Here is a 10,824-nt window from a genome sequence, read left to right as displayed (position 1 = left end):
TTTTGTGTCTTTTTTTATTTTTACCTGCCTGGAAGTGTGGTTTGACTCGGCCAGCTTGTGGGATCTTAGCCTCTGCTAAGAGGAGTGGGAGCTGAATGGGTGGTACCAGCTGTAGTGGAACCTTCTCTTTGTTGGCTCTGGACTAGCATTTAGCTCCCTTAGTCTCTGGCTTGTCACCCAGCACCACCCTGCATTTTTTCCCAGGTCATTGTTGAACCAGATAATACTGGACTATGAGGACAGGAAACCGCCCTGCTCTTTAGGCCACAGACTTCCATTTCTCCCCCATTGGCCCAACTCTAAGTCCTTCCCCCATAATCATTGCCATTAGTCTTGTGTATCTAGTTTTTTTGAAGTGTACACAGCAAATGAGTATGATTCACCATTTTTTTTTTTGACCCTAAAACCTTGTATACTGTATATACTGTTACACAGATAACAATGTGTTCTGGTCCTTCCATGAAGTCCATCTTCATTGATGTAGAGGCTAGTGTGCCATTATATGGTATTTGGGTTTACATGATTTGTAAGTATATACAAAGTAGTAAATAAGCTCAAGTGTGCACACAGATGAGTATCAGGTAAGAATTATTTTTGGCTGAGTATGTTTCTGCAATTTAATTTTAGTAGATTGTGCCAAACTGCCTTCTGTGGGGTTTGAGCCAGTTTATGCTCTTGTACAAGAGTCGTTTCTCTAAAGCTCCCTTAAACATTGGGTTACCAAATTTGCAAATTTGAAAAAAAAATCTGCAAATTTGGGTTATTGGCAGTAGATAAATGAAAGATGGCCCCTGTGGACTTTTTGAAGCTGCTTTTATTGGCAATTCACATTAGGCGAGATTCATAATTAAGAGTGTAGTTCTGTGACATCTGTGTGATTTAGTTTTTTTTTTTTTTAATATTTTATTTATTTATTCATGAGAGGCAGAGAAACAGGCAGAGGGAGAAGCAGGCTCCATACAGGGAGCCTGACCTGGGACTTGATCCAGGGTCCCCAGGATCACGCCTCGGGCCAAAGGCGACGCTAAACCACTGAGCCACCTGGGCTGCCCTGTGTGATTTAGTTAAATGTTATCCCCACCTTAAAAGTTTCTTCAGGCTTATGGAATCAGCTCCCACTCCTGGCAATTCCTGATTAAATTTCTGTTTATGGTTTTGCTTTTTCTGAACGTTCTAGACAGTATGCTACTGAGCATAATATTACTGGATGTGCTCAAATTCACAGTTCTTGTCAGTTGTTGGTCCATTAAGTCCTTGTATCACTATTCTAAAATTCACACATTGAAAGACATTTGGGTTGTTCACAATTACTGGAGGTGATGAATAAAGCCACTATCAACATTCGTGCAGGTTTTTGTGTGCTTGTGTTTTCATTTCTGTTGGGTAAAAAAATGTAAGCTTGCTGGATTGTATGGTGAAAGCATAAACTTGCCAGACTTTTCCATTTTGCATCCAACTCATAATGTGTGACCGTTCCAGTTATTTCACTTTTTTTCTCTGCACTTGGTATTTTTTATTTTTCTTAACTGGGATATAATTGACAGGTGTCAGTTGGTGTACAATTCAGGGGTACAGTAATGACTTCTGTTAAGTCTAGTTCATGCCCATCACCATGTGTGCTTAGGAACTCATGAGAACTAACAAAATCTAGCAACTTTCAAATCTATGATACAGTATAAACAGCCCCCATCCTCATCCCCATGAGCCACTAGGTACATTATAGCATGTGCTCTGATAAACTTTTGAAACCAAACTTACTTCTGGCTATGGTCCCTCCTTAGTGGCTCTTTATCACTCAGGTTCAGTTCCAAAATCATCTTGGCCACAAGGCCCTGTGGCCGTTTCTTCAGCCTACTCTTCCTCTTTGCTCTTTCAGACACCAGTTAGGTAGTAGATACCCCAGGTTACCCCACTTCTGTCTGACCTGGCTGCCCTACAACCCTCTCAGGTTCAGTAATTTACTGTGATGACTGAACAGAACTCAAAACACCTTACTGTATTTATCACTAAAAATGATGCAACCCAGAACAGCCAAATGGGAGGGATCTATTGCACAAGGTAAGGGTAGTGGGGGAAGCAGGGATTTTGCATATCCTCTACAGGCACAGTCCTGTCCCAGTGTCTCCATGTGTTCAGCAACCCAGAAGACCATCAAACCTTGTTGCTCAAGGGTTTTGTTTTCCAAGAGTTTTTACAGAGCTTAATTTCCAGCTTCTCCACTCCAATCCAAGGCCCACCATCCCACTTTGCCTTAAGTCTGGGGAGGGCTGAAAGTTCCAACTCTATAAAATCAGTTGGACACTGGTGACCAGCCCCATCTTGAGCCTGGGATCCTAGCCTAAGTCACTTCATTAGCATAAATTCAGTTATGATCTAAAGGAGCTTCTTTTTTTTTTTTTTTTTTTTTTTAATTTTTTTATTTATTTATGATAGTCACAGAGAGAGAGAGGCAGAGACACAGGCAGAGGGAGAAGCAGGCTCCATGCACCGGGAGCCTGATGTGGGATTCGATCCCGGGTCTCCAGGATCGCGCCCTGGGCCAAAGGCAGGCGCCAAACCGCTGCGCCACCCAGGGATCCCCTAAAGGAGCTTCTTAGCAAAAAATACCCCTATCACTTAGGTAGTTCCATGGGTTTTAGGAGCTCTGTGCCAGGAACCAGGGACAAAGACCGAATATATTTTTATGTTCTAGCACATTCCCCATCTCAAGATCTTTTTTTTTTTTTTTTTTTAAGATTTTTATTTATTCATGGGGGGTGAGGGGCGCAGAGGGAGAAGCAGGCTCCATGCAGGGAGCCTGACCTGGGATTTGATTCCGGGTCTCCAGGATCACACCCAGGGCTGCAGGCGGCGCTAAACCGCTAAGCCACCTGGGCTGCCCCCATCTCGAGATCTTTAGCTTAATCACACCAAGTCCCTTTTGCCATATGAAGTAACATGTACAGGGGGCTGGAGATTAGGGCATGGACATAATTTGGGGCCATTATTCAGCCTGTGGCACCTCCCAAGCTGTAGTGACCAGAGTCTAGAGCCTGATTCCCAACTTTAGAGGCTCTAATAAGTGTTAAACACAACTTAGTGCTATTTTACCATGTGCAGTTAACAACAACAAAAAAGGCTGTCAAAGTACAAAATAATGTGAAGAAAGGCAACAATGTTCTGAATTTCCCTATAATAGAAGCATAAAATTGGGATTTCTTTGGGGAAAACGTGGGATATTCCATTCAAAAGATATGCATCAAGTGCAAGTCAATTGGAAACAGTGTAGAGGTTAATGTTAGAGCTTTTTTTTTTCTTTAAGATTTTATTTATTCATGAGAGACACAGAAAGAGAGAGGCAGAGACACAGGCAGAGGGAGAAGGGAGGCTCCATGCAAGGAGCCTGATGTGGGACTCAATCCTGGCACTCCAGGATCATGTCCTGGGCTAAAAGCAGGCGCTCAACACTGAGCCACCCAAGGATCCCCTATTTTAGAGCTTTGAGAATTGAAAGGACTTGGATTTGAAATCCTGGCTTTGCTTATTCATTTAACTTTCAGGTAATCAATATAATAATAGGAAAGGCTATGATCCTGAGTATGTGCTAAGCAGTTAAAGCGTAAAATTTTTTTCTGTATAATTGTTTTGTTGTGATAAAACATAACAAAATGTACTGTTTTAAACATTTTTAATTGTGCAATTCCTGTTGTGGAACCATTACCACCATTCATTTCCCCAACTTTTTTGTCATTCCAACCTGAAACCCTGTACCCATTAACCACTGACTTCCCATTTTGTGTCTGGCTTATTTCACTTTGCATGATGTCTTCAAGGTTCATCCATGCTATAGCATGGGTCAGTACTTCATTCCTTCTTATGGCTGAATCATATTACATTGGGCAGGTATATTACATTGTGTTAACTGATTCACCCATGGACGCACATTCAGTTTGTTTCTCCCTTTTGGCAACTATAAATAAAGTTACCACAAACATTGATATACAGATATTTATTCAAGTCCCTGCTTTCAATATGTTTAGTATATATTAGAAGTGGAATTACTTGGGGGCAGCTGGCTAGCTGTCTGCAGAGCATGCAACTCTTGATCTCTGGGTTCTGAGTTCAAGCCCCACATTGGGTATAGAGATTATTTAATATTTTTTTAAAGAGTATGTTAAGGGAATCCCTGGGTGGCTCAGCGGTTTGGCATTTGTCTTGGGCCCAGGGCGTGATCCTGGAGACCCAGGATCGAGTCCCATGTCGGGCTCCCTGCATGGAGCCTGCTTCTCCCTCTGCCTGTGTCTCTGCCTCTCTCTGTATCTTTCATGAATAAATAAATAAAGTCTTCTTTAAAAAAAAAATAAATAAAGAGTATGTTAAAAAAAAGTGGAATTGCTTAATTATATGGTAGTTATATATTTAGTTTCTTGAAGAACCGCCATACTTCTTTCTACATTAAGATATATACTTTTAACTCTCTTTAATACTACCACCATAGGAGAAGGTTCTTGTATTTTCATTATCATTCCCATTTTACAGATGGAAAGACTAAGGCACAAAGAGATTAAGTAACTCCCCCAAATGGGATTGGAATCTGGATTGTCTGGCCCTTGGATCCATGTTCTTAACCATGTCCTCTGTCACCTCTCAAGTTATTAAACAGAGCTTTGGTTCAATTAATCTCCCTACCTATAGACTTCCCTACAAAGGATGACCTGGTATAAATGCATTTAGTGATTCTTCAACTCTGTATTAAGTACTGACTATGTGGTAAGCATTGTACTAGACATAATGTATCTTACAGTCTAGCAAGGGAGACAGGCACCTACCTTTTTATTACTAATTATTCACTTGTAGTTAAGGACTACCAAAAGAGTCAGCCTTGTGATGTTTGTGGGGCCAGGGGCATTCTGTGTGAGGTAGCTGAGACCTGAAGGATAAATAGGAGTTTGCCAAGCTACACAGGTAGGGGAGTGCTTCTGGGCTGGCTAACAGCAAGTGTAAAGGCCAAGAGGTAGGAACAATCACACAGTTGGTAAAGAAATTGAAAGAAGCCAGGGTGACTTTCTTGGATCACCACGATACTGGTCCGCGATGAGGTGAAGAAGCAGCTGAGGGGTCGGAGCATAGAGAGTATGTAGCACATGCAGATAGTAAAACCACATTGTGGATGAATGTGTGAAGTTGTTTGCACAGCATCTTCAGATTCCCTAAGCACTAAAAGCCTTCACTAAGCAACTACTTTATTTTAAGCACCGTGCCAGGCATTAGGGATTTAAGAGATTAACCATAAAAACAAAACCAAAAACCCTCAGTATTGTCAGTGGCTGACAATAAAAAGCAAGTATTTCACCCATCCCGGGTCTGTGGGTAGGCTGTGAATTGGCTTTAAGTCAGAGTAGGGATCTGTGGGGCTCCGCTCCAGGCTGTGGGCTGGTGGCTCAGGTCTGCCACACGTCTCATTTGGGGAACCCACAACTCCCAAAGCACGTACGTGCTTCTCTAGACAGATGCCAAACTGCAGAGATTTAACCTACGCTCGCATCACATCTGCTAAAACTCCATTGGCCAAAGAATGTCACGTGCCCAAGCCCATCCTTAATGGGGCGGGGAAATCTGCTTCACCGGCTCCGGTGGGAAATCTAGGGAAGTCCTTTTGTTGGTAACAAAGTACCACTAACTGGGCTGTTGGTAACAAAAGACCTCTGAGTGGTTTGAAACAACAGAAATCCAATCCCACAGTTCAGGAGGCTAGAAGTCCAAATTCAGTGTGTCAGCAGGGTTGATTCCTTCCGGAGGAATTCTTCCTAAGGGAAGAATCTTTGCATGTCTCACTCCTGAATTACGGCGGTTGGGACGCTTGGGTGGCTCAGCGGTTGACTGTCTGCCTTCGGCTCAGGGTGTGATCCCAGGGTCTGGGGATTCGGTCCTGCATAGGGTTCCCTGCGTGGAGCCTTCTTCTCCCTCTGCCTCTGTCTCTGCCTCTCTCTGCCTCTCATTAATGAATGAATGAATGAATGAATCAATCAATCAATCAATAAATGAATTCTGGCGTTTGCTGGTAATCCTTGGTGTTCCTTGGCTTGTGGATGCATCACTCCAATCTGCCTCTGTTGTCACATGGTCTTTTTCCATCTTTATTTTTCCTGTGCATCTGTTTCCAAATGTCCCCCTCCCCGCCCCCCCTTTTTAAAAATAATTTTCTTTATATAAGCCTTGAGCTTTTCTTGTTATTATTTTTATTTTTTTATGATAGTCACACACACAGAGAGAGAGAGAGGCAGAGACACAGGCAGAGGGAGAAGCAGGCTCCATGCAGGGAGCCCGATGTGGGACTCGATCTCGGGTCTCCAGGATCACACCCCAGGCTGCAGGCGGCGCCAAACCGCTGCGCCATGGGGGCTGCCCGCCCTTTTTTTAAAAAAAGATTTTATGTATTTATTCATAAGAGGCACAGAGAGAGAAGCAGAGACATAGGCAGAGGGAGAAGCAGGCTCCCTGTGGGAGCCGGATACAGGACTTGATCCCAGGACCCAGGATCACAATCTGAGCCAAAGGCAGATGCTCAACCACTGAGCCACACAGGTGCCCCCCCCCCCCCCGTCAATGTCCCTCTTCTTATAAGGATACCAGTCCGGATTAGGGCACCCCCCTCCCTGACCCTGCTCAATCTAGTATAACATCATTTTGACTTGATTACATCTGCAAAGGCCCTTTTTTCAGATAAGGTCACATTCACAAGTTCTGAATGGACATGAATTTGGGGAGAACACTAACCCAGTACAGTCACATCACAAAGGGAATGGCTGTATAATTTTAATAAAGGGATAAAGGGAAGAATTGAGAAGACCCTTTAATCTCTTTTCTTTTTTAAGGATTTTATTTATTCACGAGAGAAACAGAGAGAGAAGCAGGCTCCATGCAGAGAGCCCAAGTGGGAGTTGATCCCAGGTCTCCAGGATCACACCCTTCGCTGAAGGTGGTGCTAAACCGCTGAGCCATCCAGGCTGCCCCAAGAGAGGACCCTTTTCAATCTACCACAGAAGTACAGCAAAAGCCCAGAGAAGGGAATGATGATTACTAGTCTGTGAATCCTAAATATTTTAGTGTCTTCAGTGGGTAGGAAGGGGATGAAGACTGTAAGAAGTGACACTTTAACCCAACAGGAACCTGATCCTGAGAATTTTGTGGGGCACCAAAGTCAAGGAAGATAAGGATGTTTGAGCCAGAGAGGAACTTGAGAAGCATATTTTCATTTTTGAAAGATTCTATATGGACACAGGTATGTTTTTTTAGGATTTTATTTATTAATGAGAGACACACACACACACAGAGAGAGAGAGAGAGAGAGAGGCAGAGACATAGGCAGAGGGAAAAGTAGGCTCCATGCAGGGAGCCCAGGACTTGATCTCAGGACCGCAGGATCATGCCCTGAGTCAAAGGTAGGCGCTCAACTGCTGAGCCACCCAGGTGTCCCCAGATACAGGTTTAAAGGGGACACAAGGGAAAACTAAAATATCTTAGTAAATGAACAGTTGCAGGAATCTGATCAACTTATTGGTTTCTAACTCATTAGAACCTTCAATGCAAATTTTTATGGAAAACAAAATTGCTGACATAAAAATAAGTAACTTCCAGGACAGAGCCTTAAATAGCACTAAAATTATGGGGAATAAAACCCCACAAGTGCGACCCTGGAATCCTAATGTTGCTTCAGACTGAACTACTTCATGACAAGAATATTAAAGAGAAAATATTCACCCTTATGCTCATCTCACAAAAATTTCAGATTACTAGGTGCATATATCTGTAGTTCTAGAAGTATATGTACATTTCTGTGTTCTGATTTGCTTCATAGAATATTATTTCATAAGTCTTTTACATTGTTATCAAAACTTCAAAATTATCAAAACTTTTCAATGGCTGCATACTATTTTTTTAAGTTTGTATTAATTTATTTGAGAGGCAGAGAGAGCATGAGCAGGGGGAGGAGCAGAGGGAGAGGGAGAAGCAGACTCCCCACTGAGCAGGGAGCCCAATGTGGGGCTTGATCCCAGGACCTCAGGTCATGACCTGAGCCAAAGGCAGACACTTAACTGACTGAACTACCCTGACACCCCTTGTTCTATTTTTTAAAAATATTTATTTATTTTAGAGAGAAAAAGGAGTGAAGGGATCAGGGGACAGAGGGAAAGAATCTTTAAGTACACTCCCCACTGATCATGGAGCCTGGTCTCTGGGCTCTATCTCATAACCCTGAGATCATGACCTGGGCCTAAACCAAGAGTTTGACACTCAATTGACTGAGCCACCCAGGCGCCCCCTATTTTATTTCAAACGTACATTATTATCTCTTACCTCTTGGATTTTGCACATGCTATTCTGAAGGCCTGGAACACTCCTTTTTTAAAAAATATTTTTTTCTTTATTTATTTATGATAGTCACACACACACACACACACAGAGAGGCAGAGACACAGGCAGAGGGAGAAGAAGGCTCCATGCACCGGGAGCCCGATGTGGGATTCAATCCCAGGTCTCCAGGATCATGCCCTGGGCCAAAGGCAGGCGCCAAACCACTGCGCCACCCAGGGATCCCAGAACACTCCTTTCTAATACTTCTCCCTAACTTCAGTCATTGCTTCGGATCAGTTTCTGAGCCTCCACATTAAAGACATTTGGGGCTGGATAATTCTTCGTGTGTGTGTGTGTGTGTGTGAGAGAGAGAGAGAGAGAGAGAGAGATGTTCTGTACATTGCAGAATGTTTAGCAGCATCTCTGGCCTCTATTCACTAGATGTCCATAGCATTCAATCCCATCCATGATGATAAAGGTCATTTGCAGACACTGCCAAATGTCACCTGGTAGACAAAATCATCCTCAGTTGAGAATGACTGCTCTAGATTTCCTGCCCGCCCCCACGTCTCACCCCAGATATGAATCAGGTGTTTCTCCTTTATATACTCCACTTTCCCTATCACGGGTAGGACTACTAGTATTGTAGAGCAAGGTCTCCCCCATTAGGTTTTAAGGTTCTTGAAGATAGGAGCTATGACTTAGTGATAAGGGCCCAGCAGAAAGTAGGAATGTAACAACTCCTTGTTTGGTGAAAGATTTCCATGGGTAAATATCTAGGAGAGGAATGATGGATCAAAAGGCATGATCCCTTTATGACTTTTGGATATATGTGGCCAAAGTGCTTTTCCAAAAAGACCATGCTGACTTAAAGCGCTACCAACAACAGATGATGTGTTTGCCCAAGAGCTTCACCAACTCTGGATTGAGATTAAAATCTTATTTGGGAGTGCCTGGGTGGCTCAGTTGGTTAGGCATGCCTTTGGCTGGGGTCGTGGTCCCGGGGTCTTATGGTCAAGCTCTGCATTGAGCTCCCTACTTGGTGGGGAGCCTGCTTCTCCTTCTTCCTCTGTCCCTGTCCCTGCTTGTGCTGGCTCACTCTCTCATGAATAAATAAAATTTTAAAAAATCTTATTTGAATTAATAAGTGAACAATGGTTCAGTGCCACATTTAAAAATAGCTAGTACTTGTTGAGAGCTTTGTATATTTCAGGCATGGTGCTAATAGTCCTGCCCATCTTAACTAATTTGATCTTCACAAAAACGCTATGAGGTAGGTACGATTACTATGATCCAATTTTTTAAAAAACGATTTTTATTTATTTATTCATGAGAGACACACACAGAGAGAGGCTGAGATACAAGCAGAGGGAGAAGCAGCTTTTCCCTGGGGAGCCTGATGCAGGACTCGATCTCAGGACCCTGGATCATTACCTGAGCCAAAGGCTGATGCTCAACCACTGAGCCACCCAGGTGCCCCCATTATGATCCAATTTTACGATGGGAAAACTGTAGCACAGATGTGTGGAATGTCTTGTCTGAGGTAATGTGCAAAGGATCTGGGACCCAAACTCAGGCAGTCCATGCATGATTCAATCCGTACCATCCTCACATTATTTAACCAACTCACATGCATCATTCAATGCACCATCCTCAGGGAACCTTCCCTGTTTCTCAATCCTGGTCCCTGGAGTTCTCATTCTCTGTGGAATAACCTGCTCCAAGTCTCTTCCCTCTCCTAAGCTTCACGAACCTAACCTTTCCCTGCACAAAGTAGACACTCAGCCCAAATATGGAGCAGGTGCTTCTGTTCTTTATGCTCCACTTCCCTCATTACAGATAGGACTTCTTGCCCTTGGGGAATACTGAATTAATGAAAACATAAAGTGTGGGGATATCATTTTTTAATTTAAGTTTTTGCAGTAGGGGAGTTTGTTTGCAAATTGGCAACTCAGAATTTTCTGGTGCAGCAAGGCCTCTGGTGCCCACAAGGCGACGCCAGAGGACACAACAACTCTTGAAGCTCCTATTAGCAACAGGATCTGTACTTAATGCTGCTTCATCTTGGGCTTTTCATCAGCGTAGAGGCTTGTCCCTTAGTTATGGTAATTCAAAGGAGCACCAAGGAGAATTTCTCCCTCTTCCTTTTCATTTTTTTTTTAAGATTTTATTTATTTATTCATGAGAGACAGAGAGAGAGAGAGAGAGAGAGGCAGAGATACAGACAGAGGGAGTAACAGGCTCCCTGCAGGGAGCCCGATGTGGGACTCGACCCAGGGTCTCCAGGATAACGCCCTGGGCCGAAGGCAGGCACTAAACTGCTGAGCCAGCCAGGGATCCCTCCCTCTTCCTTTTCAAATATCTCTTTCATCCGATTTCCTTTCCGTGCTGCTTCATAGACCCACCCATGAGTTGAAATCATCTTCCTTGAATGAAGAAGAGGGAGGAGGAGAAGGAGAAGGAGGAGGAGGAGGAGGAGGAGGAGGAGGA

The sequence above is a fragment of the Canis aureus genome, chromosome 27 (assembly GCF_053574225.1).
Source record: "Canis aureus isolate CA01 chromosome 27, VMU_Caureus_v.1.0, whole genome shotgun sequence".
In the NCBI taxonomy this organism is placed as follows: domain Eukaryota; kingdom Metazoa; phylum Chordata; class Mammalia; order Carnivora; family Canidae; genus Canis; species Canis aureus.
Note: the sequence above shows the minus strand (reverse complement) of the source record.